The sequence below is a fragment of the Lepisma saccharinum genome, chromosome 30 (assembly GCF_977018435.1).
Source record: "Lepisma saccharinum chromosome 30, izLepSacc3.1, whole genome shotgun sequence".
Taxonomy (NCBI): Eukaryota; Metazoa; Arthropoda; class Insecta; order Zygentoma; family Lepismatidae; genus Lepisma; species Lepisma saccharinum.
In genome coordinates, this window is record NC_139258.1 from 21,677,613 (window position 1) to 21,690,703 (window position 13,091).

At 39.9% G+C, this 13,091-nt stretch overlaps 1 non-coding gene across 1 annotated transcript; it reads right to left on the reverse strand.

Annotated features, from left to right (window-relative positions):
- Positions 1–3,412: 3,412 nt before the first annotated feature.
- Positions 3,413–3,496, reverse strand: TRNAL-CAG (transfer RNA leucine (anticodon CAG)). Its single transcript has one exon. It is a non-coding gene; the product is annotated as a tRNA-Leu (tRNA).
- Positions 3,497–13,091: the final 9,595 nt, after the last annotated feature.

The following is a 13,091-nucleotide window of genomic DNA, read 5'->3' on the forward strand; positions in this document are numbered from 1 at the left end:
ATTTGTCAACACTGCATCTCCTGTCCTATCTACACTTGCAGACTCCCTATCAGCGCCGTTTACTGAATGTGGCAAAATCTGAACTACGTAACCTAATCAAAGCCATCTGCCTGCGTAAACATGAATTATGTTTTAACGAAACTTCTGCTATCTGGTGTTGAAACACAGAACTATGTCAGTTTTATTCCGAGCGAAAATTAACTTTTCTATAGGCCATATCATCAGATGATCTTCTAACCTCATCGTCGTGGTCTACTTGGAGAGGTGTCGGAGTGAAATTAGAAATAGAACGGTTATTTGGCAATTCGGATCAATATTTACATGGATGGATATGGGGAGGTGAAAGTACTACCAAATATTCTTCTAATTTTGGATGGTCACTGGTCGCCTAATCGACCCACGATCTAGTTGCGGGTTCGAATCCCGGCCTGGCCATATGTGTTCTTAAGTGTCCTGGAGACGAGACAATATGTTCGTGTTTTTGAAAGTATCTCTCGTTCTCGCCTCCAAGAACATCTGTCCTGGAGGTTCAGTTAAAACAAAGGAAGTAAATGTATCTAGTATCAACGAGCATGAAAGGTCAAAAACACTGCGCATTTTTCGGTCGGGTATCGGCCACAGTTTACGTAGCTCCCGGGGCTACGGCAAGGCTTTCCCGCCCACGATTAGTACCCACTCGTGGAAAACCTTAGCTGGAATCAGTGTTGTCAGATTGCAAAATTTCCCTTTCCCAGATACAAAATTTCCCTTTTTCATATAAATTTTCCCTTCTTAGAAAAATTGAATTTGTGATCACAGAACTCTATTTTTATTACTATTATTACTTCCATATTCCCCACAGTAATAAAAATGCAAAACTATTAGGATTGATTGAAAATAAGGAAAGAAAAACAAAAGTAAATTTAGGAATACCGAATTCCACACTTTGCGAAAAATATACGAAATATGAAAAAAAATCAGTAACAGTTAATATTATTAGGGATGAGGACATATTTGATGTATATTTACATATATAAAGTATTGTTAATGCGGATCTTGCTCCCCCCAAAATTTACCTTGTCCCCCCCCCCCCACAGAATTTATCTTAAGTTGATGCCTGTGGGTGTGATTCTTTCTGAAGACATCTAAATGTTACCTTCTCTTCCACGTAGTACACCCTGGATTGCATTATGCATACTAACGAGGCCCTGGCGTCTGGACTATTTAGCCAGTATAATCCTGTGTGGGCTAGTGTTTTGTGTGGTCATTGTCTTTTCATCCATTTATCTTATCATTACTCATCCTCATCTTCACGACTAGCTAAAAATGGCAGAAGAGCAAATGTAAATGTTTTTTAAAGAAATTAATGCAATTCTGTTAGTTCATTTTAGGTTGATATTATATGTGGAAGTGAATTAGGTAAAGATTGTTCCCTAGTCAAATGTTATTTAATTATAGCCCAATCTAAGGGAACAAAATAATGACAAAAGAGAAGGAAAATGTGTTTCATATTTCCAGGGAGTTTGGATCCAATGTATGAGGCAAATATCTTCAAAATTTCAAGCAATCTTAGTTTTTAAAAATAAAATTCACCTTTTTCCCTTTTCACCTTATATTTTATCCAAAGTTTCCCTTTAGGGAGAGAAATTTCCCTTTAGTGAAGGAAATTTCCCTTTGTGCAGCAACACTGACTGGAATGGAACAATCTCTGCCGTGTTTGGCCCTGGTTCGGCGACTGGTTCTAACGTCCGCTTCCTTATAGGGCGCCAAGCACGTCTTTTCATTCTTTTTTCATTGTGTTCGTCTCTTTCACACGCGTCCACTTTTGCCTTCCAGGCAACCACACCTTGTGATTTGCGAGTTTCTTATAAGGCTTAGTTCTCTTCCTGTGGTAATTCTTTTACGGACTCCTTTGTTTCGCGCTCGTTGATTGCGTTTGCGGAGTGTCATCTTTCACTTAATATTATTTTAACCCATGAAAATAAAATCAAACCCTATACGTTGCCATATATTAGGGTTTTACGGGTTCAACACCCCCCTGATTGATTTAGTAAACATTTTATATCAAATACATATAATATAATATAATATAATCCTTAGCGCGACAGCCCATGAAGGGCCTTGGCTTACCTACCGACTGCCGGTCTCCCTCCCACACTTTCCTTCGTCACCTCTAAGCGTGGAGATCTTCAACCAGTATTGGAATAGTCGGGGGGTCGGCCCGACGTATCCCCAGCCGTTATAGTAGGTCTCCGTGACCGGATTACGCTCACTCACTCGGAGCTCCCCAATTTCCTCACGATGGTGGGTTGCCACCGGCCCTATACGTAGGCCGAATAAATTCCGACCAGAGCCGGATTCGAACCTACGCCGTCCCGCAGCGAACGATCTCAAGACGAGTGAACGCCTTAACCCGCTCGACTACGGATCAAAAACTCAATATGCTGACCAAGGCAGAATTTATTCTATTTTAAAACATAAACTAAACGTTACGTTTCAACCTTCTAGCAAGGTCTTCTTCAGACTCTGTACCAAATACAAAATTATTATACAAAATTATTATTTGTATTTGGTACAGAGTCTGAAGAAGACCTTGCTAGAAGGTTGAAACGTAACGTTTAGTTTATGTTTTAAAATAGAATAAATTCTGCCTTGGTCAGCATATTGAGTTTTTTATTATCATATCAGCAGGAACTTTCAAAAATGTATTTATTGTTTACTTGTAATGGATTGTCAAAAATTCTTCAGTTACACTAATGTAAACTTCTTTATAACCTAAGCATATTTTAGAATTTAATAATAAATAATAAAATATATACTGAAGTTTGCAATAATAAATTGTATGTAGTATCAAAAAGTGAAAATTCAGACATATTTTGATAGATTTCCAAAAGTTGAAAATATTCCCTTTATACAAAAAGCATAACGAATAATAATTTTGTTTTTAATAGGTGAACATTGATATTTACAGAATGAGATTGTTTAATAGGAAATAAATTGTTAATGAAAGCCGGGACCCCTTGACTACAAGGCGATGACGTTACCGCAACACCATCGAGGAGGACCCAGTTGCTAGGTGAACCCCAGAGCCGCTATATTCTTGGGGAAAATTCCCATTTTATATTCTTGGGGAAAATTCCCATCTGAGACCACCTACTCTGGGAACGTGTGTAATTACTAAGTACCACCTTCTTGATCCGTTCTGCAGAAAATTACCAACAAATGCTTTTGAAAAGGACAGATCTAGGATTATCTTTAGTCTCTATTTCCGTTCCTTCCCCCTCTCCTCCTCTTCTTATACGTCTCTTCTTTTCTCTATTTTTCTCCCTACTTATCTTTATCGGTCATTCGTCAAAGCAATTGCGAAAAACACCACATGGCAAATCTTCGAGACCACTTAAAACAATGCTTAGCTCAGAATAAAAAGTATAAGTGTCAGGAGTGGGATTCGAACCCACGCCCGGAAGACCGGACTGCGACCTGAACGCAGCGCCTTAGACCGCTCGGCCATCCTGACTTAACATGAAAGGGTCGTGTAATCAAGGATTCAGGTTCGATCCCTGGTGTGGAATTTTATTGGATTTTTTTTTTTAAAAAAAAAGAATTTTAAATTGCTGTTACTTGACAAGTAACAAAACATGATGATAAAACAAATATGTTACATTTTATTGTATAATCACTGTTGTTATTAATTTTTGTTACTAGAGTTAATTTTGTACAAAGGACTAGGACTTGATCCTACGACCACAGAGAAGGTAAATTTATAAATTTACCTTTTCTGTGCTACGACTTACCGTTAGGCTAGCCTAGTAGTGGCATAGCTTAAGAGCGGACGGGATATTTAATATTTTCAGATGAATACTGCTTCTGCAGTCATGGCTTTAAAATGCACCTTCTCTCGTCCTTTTGCTTTTCGCTTGCTTCGTTTCTCTATTTATATTACATCTGCCTTGTTTTTCTCTTTCACCCTCTATTATTCTTTTCCACTCTCTCTCTCTCTCTCTTTCGATTTTTATCGCTTTCTCTCTCTTTTTTCCTTTACTTTTATCTCAATTTTATCACTTTCTCTCTCCCCTCTTCTCTCTTTCTCCCTTCGGCTCCACTTTTCTTCCTTTCGCTCTGTTTTCCCCATTTCTCTCCCGATTTCCCTCTCCATTTCCTGATTTTCTCTATTTCCGTTCCTTTCCCTGCTCTCCTTCCTCTCCTTATCGCTGTCTTCTCTATTTCTCTGTTCTATTTCTTTTCCCTCTCTTTCTACTTATCCTTATTGTCTTACTTTTTCTCTCCTCCCTTCTGCATGCGTGTTCTCCCCTTCTTTATTTTGCTCTCTTCCTTTCTCTATTTCTCTATCCTATTTATTTTCTCTCTTTCTTTCTTTCCCTATTTCTTTGTTCCTGTTTTCGTCCTTTAATTCTTTCCCCTTCAGTTCCATTTTCTCATCTTGCCACGAGAGGGTGCTAAGAATTTCCATTTCTGAATTGAAAGATATTGTGGGCCTGTTGGCTGATTCTCGTAAGATGGTGGAAGGAAAACTCAGAAAATTATAATGTTTTGCAATTTAAATGGGTCAGAAGTGCTGGCCTTGCTATTCTGGATACATGCCCGTTGTATAACATATTTATCAGGAGCGTATATTCTAGGCTTGCTCGGCTATCTGCGAAGCCTGAAGTATACAGAATAAAATACAGGAGAGAAATCGATCAGATATTGCAAATTCATATCAGTGAAATGATGATGGTGATTCTGTAGTTTGCAACCTGATTTCTTGTGAGTTGGCAACCTGATTTCTTGTGAGTTGGCAACCTGATTTCTTGTGAGTTGGCAACCTGATTTCTTGTGAGTTGGCAACCTGATTTCTTATGAGTTGGCAACCTGATTTATATTCATAGCCTAGGACCACGTGACGTAGTCAGAAAACCAGGCCTTAGACTCAGTATACGCCACTGATATTTATGTATTTGTACATAATAAACATATTGTTACTTCGTAGTTTGCTATCTCCAGCGAAGTATAAGTAAATTTCTCCCCATGCTCGACACAAAAGGTAAACACCGATTTGCACACAAGCATATTTCCCCACGTCATGAAAATTGAAAACACTTCATCCGTCTCTCCATCCGATCAGAGCAAATTTATGACGTAACTGTGGGCGGTAGCGACCGCAGTGCCATCTCGGCGAGAGATGATGGAAGCTTCCGCGCTGTGATTGAGTTACATTTCCCTTTACACAGCGCTCCGGGGTATTCGATTATGCGTCACATATTTTCAGCGGAAAAGAGACGGGTATTGCGATGGGGAGGGGAAAATGAAGATAGACGGGAGTGGGAGAGGAAAGGATTGAGAGCGTATGGGAAAAGAGCAATGAAAATTGAAGCGAAGATAATAATAGAAAAAAATACTTGAAATATGTGCAGGGAAGATGACAGATCATAAATTTAGAAATGGCAGTTTTTGTTATATTGAAAGGAGTGAAGGGAAAGTGTTGTAAATATTATATATCTTCTATCAGATTCTGGTGCTAAAATATTCACAATAGAATACTGTTTTTTGTCTGCCATGTGTATTCCTTTGCAGCAATATTTTAAATTCGTTCATGTTTAAGACGAACGCTATATTGAACCAGAGCGTATCGCTATGATTGAACTATTTTAACACTGCATTCACATCATAAAATACTTCTGTATGCATGCCTAACAACTGAATATATGCTTTAACTTGTTGAATGATGAAAACCAATTTCATTTTCCTTTCCATCTATCATATATTTTTATGCCATTGTTTTCGTATTTTCTACATCTATTTATGATATTTCTACTGTCACTAAATCGATACTTATCCTCCAATATTTTATTTATATTCTTTTATGTTGTGCTGTCATCTATGATTATTTTTCAAAACTTTCTTTCCATCTGATGTTATCCGGTTTATAACAACTTTTTCTTAAATAAATAGCCCGTTTATATAAATAAAATTAAGGCTTTGGCGCCGCTACTCAAGGAGGACACACCGGTTTGGTGTTCTCCTGCCCTTAAGCCGCCCCTGAGCGAATTTCATCTCCGTTGTTTTCTGCCTTTGTAGACCGGAGCCCGCTACTTCAAAAGGCTTCTTAATTGTTCTCAATATAGGTGCGTTTCACCTACGTCACAAATTGTTGCATTGTGCTATACGTAATTAGACGCAAACATGGCGGCTGTGCGCATCCTGACGTCACATGAAACCCACCTATACTGAGTTACTCGAGACTGGACTGTTGGAGCTCCCATCGGCAGGCATGTATCTAGAAATATATTTTGGGGAGGGGGGAGTCCGAACCAAGTGTCTCAAAATAATAATAATATTTAAATTAAAATAATTATAATTGACAATAGTATTAATTAAAATATTCAAATTTATTAATATATTTTTATTACATGAATAGGCAAAAACACTGTATAAGATATAACAGCACATATTCATTATCTCGCTTACATAGAGCCTCCTCGAGGTTCGGATCCCACTATAAACTGTAGGTCCAGTCCCGATTAGCCTTACTGTGCATAAAGTGGACTTTAAATAACGCCAAATCTAGCTTACATTGATATAGCTAAGGTCGGCAAGATTTGTATAAAAAACAACTGCCATGACAAGGAAATTAATGTTAAATAGATAAAGAATTGAATATTTATTGAATATCAGAAAGGATGTTAGATGCAGTTCACGAAGAGTAAAGTTCATGGTAATATTTTATGCATGTTATTATAGGTAGTAATAGATCTTGCATAAATGTTTTTTGCTACTGTTATTCAAAGTCAAATAATCCTCGATTAAGCAACTCGTATATTTTCATTATTTAATTTTAGTTATTGTATTATTTTCATTATTTAATTTAGTACTTTGTAAGTCTTTCGGGTGGAGTCCGGATCCCCTTGGACCCTCCCTCTCAAGTCGTTGTCCACCGGGATTCAACCCGGGACTGCTCGAAAAATGCATCCCAAAGTGTACTATGTTAAACAATGGCACAACGAAAAATCCATACTTTTCTTCAGTACAAGTTCAAAGAGAGAGAAGACGACCTCCGTGGGGAGTGGATTGTAGAGTAAGATTTGTTCCGTAACAGCTCTGGCCGTTCTGCGCTTGCACCTTGGGAGCGAGTCATAACTCCCGACGCCTCCAATCAAGAAGTGAACCCCTGACGTCATCTCTACTCTGCGCCTATAGCTATCACGCTGTACACTGCTCGTAGGCTCGCTGGCTGGACTCGCGCAGTCAGCTGGAGATGTTCCGAATGCACTCGGACTCTACAGCGCGTTACGATGCCAAAGTTCCCGGGTTCGGATCCGAAGATTGGTCATGGGCGTTCTGTGTGAGTGTCCCTTCATCAGTTTCATCATATCATTACTCATCCTCATCTTTGCGATTAGCTAAGGGCGGCAGAAAAGCGAAATAAAATAAGCCAAATCAATGAATGAATCTGAGAAGGAGAGACAACGTTTGAAATTCACTTCGTGCTCTGGCAATCCCGACGTGCGCAGGTTTGAGTCTCCTGGGGGAAGCGTAACAGCTTTTCTCCTGAGATTCGGTCTGTGTATGCGACCGGTGGCCTCCCACAACCGTGAGGAAATTCACAACAACGACTGAAGGGTTCGTCGTGCTGACCACACGTCACTCCATAAATGGTTGGATGATCTCCCACAGGAGTGACGTAGGTAGGCACAGGCCCTCACGGCGCCACGGGTTGTGCTCAGGCTAATCGGGACTGGGCCTACAGTTTGAAGCAGGATCCGAACCAATACGCGCCTACACAGTGTATCCAACCCAGGACTCGTTGTTTACAAGTCGACGGCGTTACCACTATGCCATCGGGAGGGCGACAGAGAAGAAGACCGTAACTTTTTCTTCTAAAACTACTAAACATTCGATTGTGTCACGGTACAGACACAAGTGCAGTGCAGTACTCCAAAAACAATCCTGCTTACGGGGCTGCAGAATGAGAAATATGATGCTGGTTGCTTAGAATATCAACACAAACACAACAGTTTTTATTAAAATTTGAATACTTTATCATGCATTATGACAGATGATGATTATACATTTCAGTTATGTGCATTATAAAACTAAATCATTAAAATTACGTTATTTATAGTTATGTAATAGACATTAATAGTTCAAAAACAACCATGATCACTATTTTATGGTGGTTGCATGGTAACTGTTACTGTGCTTGTAAAATCTGAAATCAAGGAAGGGGGAATTGCCCCCGTAACAGCACCAAACCTGGGCTGCCTAACCTATCCACGTATGCAGATAATAGCTTAAATAAACAAAGCTGTTTACATGCTTATTTATGCTATTATATGCCTACGTGGATAGGTTAGGTTGGTCAGGTGTGGTGCAGTTAGCATGTATTTCCCAAGGTGCTAATGCTGTCCCTAACCGCTCGTTCAGCATTGAGGTCAAGTTCGTTCGTTTGCCACTTTGGAGTGTGGTGTCGCCACCGATGCAGCTAGAGATATTGCGGAAACGCTGCTGGCAACATTGACAAACACTGCAACGGGGTTCAATCCTAGGATAATCAGCCCCAGCAGAGCGGGCTCGTGCCCCGAGGGGGCATTAACCCTGTTAGCAGCTACGGTAGCACAGAAGGGCCTACAGGCGGAATTTCATTAAAAATAAACAACAGGGACACGTTTCTTTTCAAGAAAAAGGAGGCGGATGTAACGTTTAGATTAAATTAACTCCCTCACGTGATTCCCAGAGGGCAGCACCTATGCTCGGAGTATTTTCCCAGGATCAGCTGTTGCCTGTGTTAATTTATTAATCACCTCATTCCCCCCCCCCCTTTTCCCCTTGGCTCTTATTGGTTCAAGGTTCTTTGTAAGGTTCAAGCCATCGATATGCACGGTGCAGGGGGTGTCGTCCTAATTGCGAACACTTCCTGCCTGAACAGGAATACACTCGAAGGGGTGCGTCCTAATTGCGAACACATTTTCTGCCTTGTGACCTACAACTTTCTCTCAATTTCCTGAGTCCTTTTAACAATATTTTAAGAGAGACTCGGTGCCAGACTTGAAACTGGTCAGTGGCCTGTGGGTCACTGGTGGTGTACAAGTTGCATCTCAAATTGAAACATGTCAGTTGTAACATAAAATCCTACATGATTAAAGCCTTCGTCGATTTGATTAGATTTGTTGTTTTAAGTCCACTTTATGCACAGTAAGGCTAATCGGGACTGGACCTACAGATTAAAGTGGGATCCGAACCACTTGTGCCTCCACCGGGTATCGAACCCGGTACCCCTTGATTGCAAGGCGACGACGCTACCACTGCGCCATCGGGGAGGCCAATCTTTCGTCGATGTACATACATTATATGGCTATACATTTTACATATTGTACAAAAATAAGCTTATTTAATTAATAATACAATTAATGACTTTGTCAATTAATAATACGCTGAATGTTACCTAGTCAAATTTCAAAACATATGATATTGTTCTTAAAGAAAATAGGGATATTAACAATCTCCTTGTATTTGTCGGTGCTTCTTGCTATCCTCTTGTCCTACAAAACATATATTTTCTTCCGCTTGACACCTTTCAAGTTAAATTCCATTGTAATAATTATATAATTTGACTTTTCTTTCCTCAACCTCTAAGCATTTAATGAGCTCTGCCACTCTTGGATATGGCCTACCAATAAATTGATTTTATGATTCCATCCCTCCACTGCATTATTTGTCCGGTGCCTCCTGTTGAAACAGTTCCACATATCTTTCGAGCCACCGGCCCACAAAATAGTCGAAGAACTTCACAAGGTTCTCATTACGAGGAGCTGGCTCGTAAATACGAAGCCATCCTTCTTCAAGATCTAAGTTCAGAAAAGCTAAAGACGCTCACAAACGGATGCTCCTCTTTATTTCTTCATCTTCATTGTAAGATGTAGTCATGCGAATTTCTTAAACTTTACTTCAAAGACTTTGTGTAAAGTGAAAAAACAACCGTGAATGTTAATCGTGGTAAAAACCTCTTTTAAACCAGAAATAGCAGCAGCCTCGAAGTCAATGTTTACCGTTTCCACTCTGGTATTTCCCTCAAGATTAATCGAAACAATCGTAAGTAAATGTCTTTCTTCTTGTCTGGTGGAAACGCAAAGACTGTACAACATTTGCTTCTAAAATCGTACTGCCCAAGTCTGCATGTATGATGTATATCTAAGAAAACTGGCTAGCACAGCTTTTGAACGTTTCATCCATAAAAGAATGTGTTTGGGTCTTCAAAGTCTCTCTTCCTTCGGTGCTGGCAAAGGCCAGAATTCTCGTGGCTTACCCTTACTTGTTTTTAAAAACAGGTTTTCAGCTCTATGTGTTCGCAATTAGGACGATTCAGGCACTGTTCGCAATTAGGACGCAACCGGTGCAGGGACGTATTTAAGGGGGCTACAGCCGGATTGCGCACACTTTTCCGGTTTTATCAGTGGTATCTGATAAGCCGTTGACAAGCTGTCACAATGTACAGGATTGCGCACAAAAAATGAGGCGATGTTGTCAGATGTAAAATGTTCTCAAGCCGTTCTCATTTCTGTTGTTTGTTTGTGTGTGTGTGGACTTACACGTGTTTTTGATGGAAGGGTAGCATTAGATAGGCATAGAGGATGAACCTGATTGGTGGACTAGAATGTAATGGTCGGTGTATCTCCGTATTTGTACCGAAGGTCACGAGCTTCGATTGACAGAAGTGTTTGTTGTGCAGTCATTAACCTAACCTAACCTAACTTTTGAGTTTGAGTATCAAAATTGTATCTTGAAAACATCAATAGTGACTTACTGTATTATGTAAATTGGTATGAAAATTGTATCTTGACTTGCTACATTTACTGGCCAAATTATATTTTTTTATTTAATCCTTAAGAGATTTACTATTTTATTTCTAATTTTTCTCTCTCTTCTTGTCTAAAGAAAAAACAGTTTTGCGCACAGACTTTAAAGCTATCGAAGTGGCAATGTTCGATCAAAATCTGTGCGCAAAACAGGTCAGTGAGATTTGTGCGCAATTCTGGATCTAAAGTGTGCGCAATTCGGCTGCGGCGATTCAAGGGGGGTTCCAATGCGTTCGACCCCCCCTTCCCCGAAAGACGTTCCGGGTACTTAAAATTTAATAATCAAAATATACTTGTTCGCCGATCTCCCTGACTGAGTGGTTAGCACAGCGCGCTACGAATGCCAGCGGTCCAGGGTCGAATCCCAGCATAGGCAAGTGTGTTCATTGTGAGTTTCCCTTCTTCAGTTATATATCATCAAACATCCTCATCATCACGATTAGCCAAAAGTGGCAGAAAAGTGACGCTAAATAAAATTCAAATCAAATATACTTGTTCGGCATCTTGTATAATCGAGGGCTTTTTATTTCCGCCAAACTTGCACAGGCATTATATTGGGAGCATACTGCTTTCAATTGTAACTGACAAAATGTACGTGCACTATCCTAAAATAATATACAGAAAATGTAACTATAAACTTTATTTTTCTTCAACTGACTTTCTTGCTATTCAATAATCTTATCTCAACACTTGTCAGAAGAAATCTCGGATTTATTTTTGTTTATTAATTTGGCCTCGGATTATCGAGACATTGCTGTATATACTTCACTTCTGCTTGATATAATAGTTAAGCACGGTTGTTACATTATGTTGTGAAATTTTACACATTTCGTTCAGGAAAATCTTTGAAGGGTATGGGGTAATTTTAGGTGTTAGTCCTATCATTTTTGGAATCAGTGGCGTGTCCAGGATTTTCTAAAAGGGGGTAGGGTACGTATAAGATACTTTTTTTTTGTAGTCAGCCCTCATTTTGCCACATTTTCCTGCCTTTGACGTTTATCTTTCTTTTTTTTTAGGAATACTAGACCAAAGGGGAGTTAATACCCCCCATCAACCCCCCTTTGGGCACGCCACTGTTTGGAATTATGAAAACTCATAACACAGCGCGCTACGACTTCAGGGGACCAGGGTTCCAACCTTGGACTGTGTGCAAGATTGTGTCCCTTCATTATTTTTATCATCACTCATCCTCAACGTCGCGAATATTCAAAAGTGGCAGAAAAGCGACGAAAAGTAAGAAAAAGATAAAAAAATCAATGAAAACTTATGAAACCATTTATTGAAAAGATTCAGTTGTAAAGTATGAATACATGAAGTTCTCACTTGCTTCCTGTATTTTCTGTTGAAATGTCAATCAAGTGAAGTTTATTGGTTACAAAAATGATATGCTTTTTTCCTAATTTGAAATAACAATGCGAGATTCCAGTGGGGGTGTTAGAGGGAAGATTCTAAGAACCATGCATGGCCTCTGAAGCAGAGGTCCTAATGAAATCGTAGAATAAAAGCAACTGACCTTTCTGCGTGGAAGCGAGCGAACACCTGTCTCTTTGGAAGCACTCGCAATTCGCGACGTTGCCATATTTCATGCCCTGCCAGGTGTCACGACAGTTTTAATTCCTTCCTGTCTCTCTTTCTCCCGCCACGTGACTTGCAACGTGCTCTCCACACGCTATGCGAATATGCGACGTAAACAACCCCTTTCGAAGCCTTCTTGTGATCCCACAATGCGTTTGCAGTTTCTGTTATGTTACGTCACACTTTCGTTTGTTTAGGTTTATCGGAACGATGAACGAGCTGTTATTGTCCAGAAAGTTTGTCGTGGTAAAGTTCCCGCCACTGAGTGGTCTGGCGCCTGCGACCTGTTGTTGCCAAACGTACAAGCGAACATGATTGCACGAGTACTTCAAAAGCAGAAGTACTATCAACTAGTTATACAAGCCCTGAGGCCCGTAGCCAAAATTTCATTTGCGTGGGGCTTCATCGTTTATCAGCAGCCGCCTTGTACAGTCACGGACACTCTTGGGTTGTAACAATACCATTGACTCTCAATAGAATCATTACAACCCAGAAGTGTCCGTGACTGTACAAGCGAAAAAGTGAGTGGTAGAAGTCCTGGATATATATTTTCTTATACAAGATGTGTAATCCTGCTAAGGAAGTAACATTAATTACCACTGTACAATATTTACAACGAAACATTTGTACGATTTCGGAGGGGGCTTCAACCCCCCGAGTTCACCCCCTGGCTTCGTGCCTGCA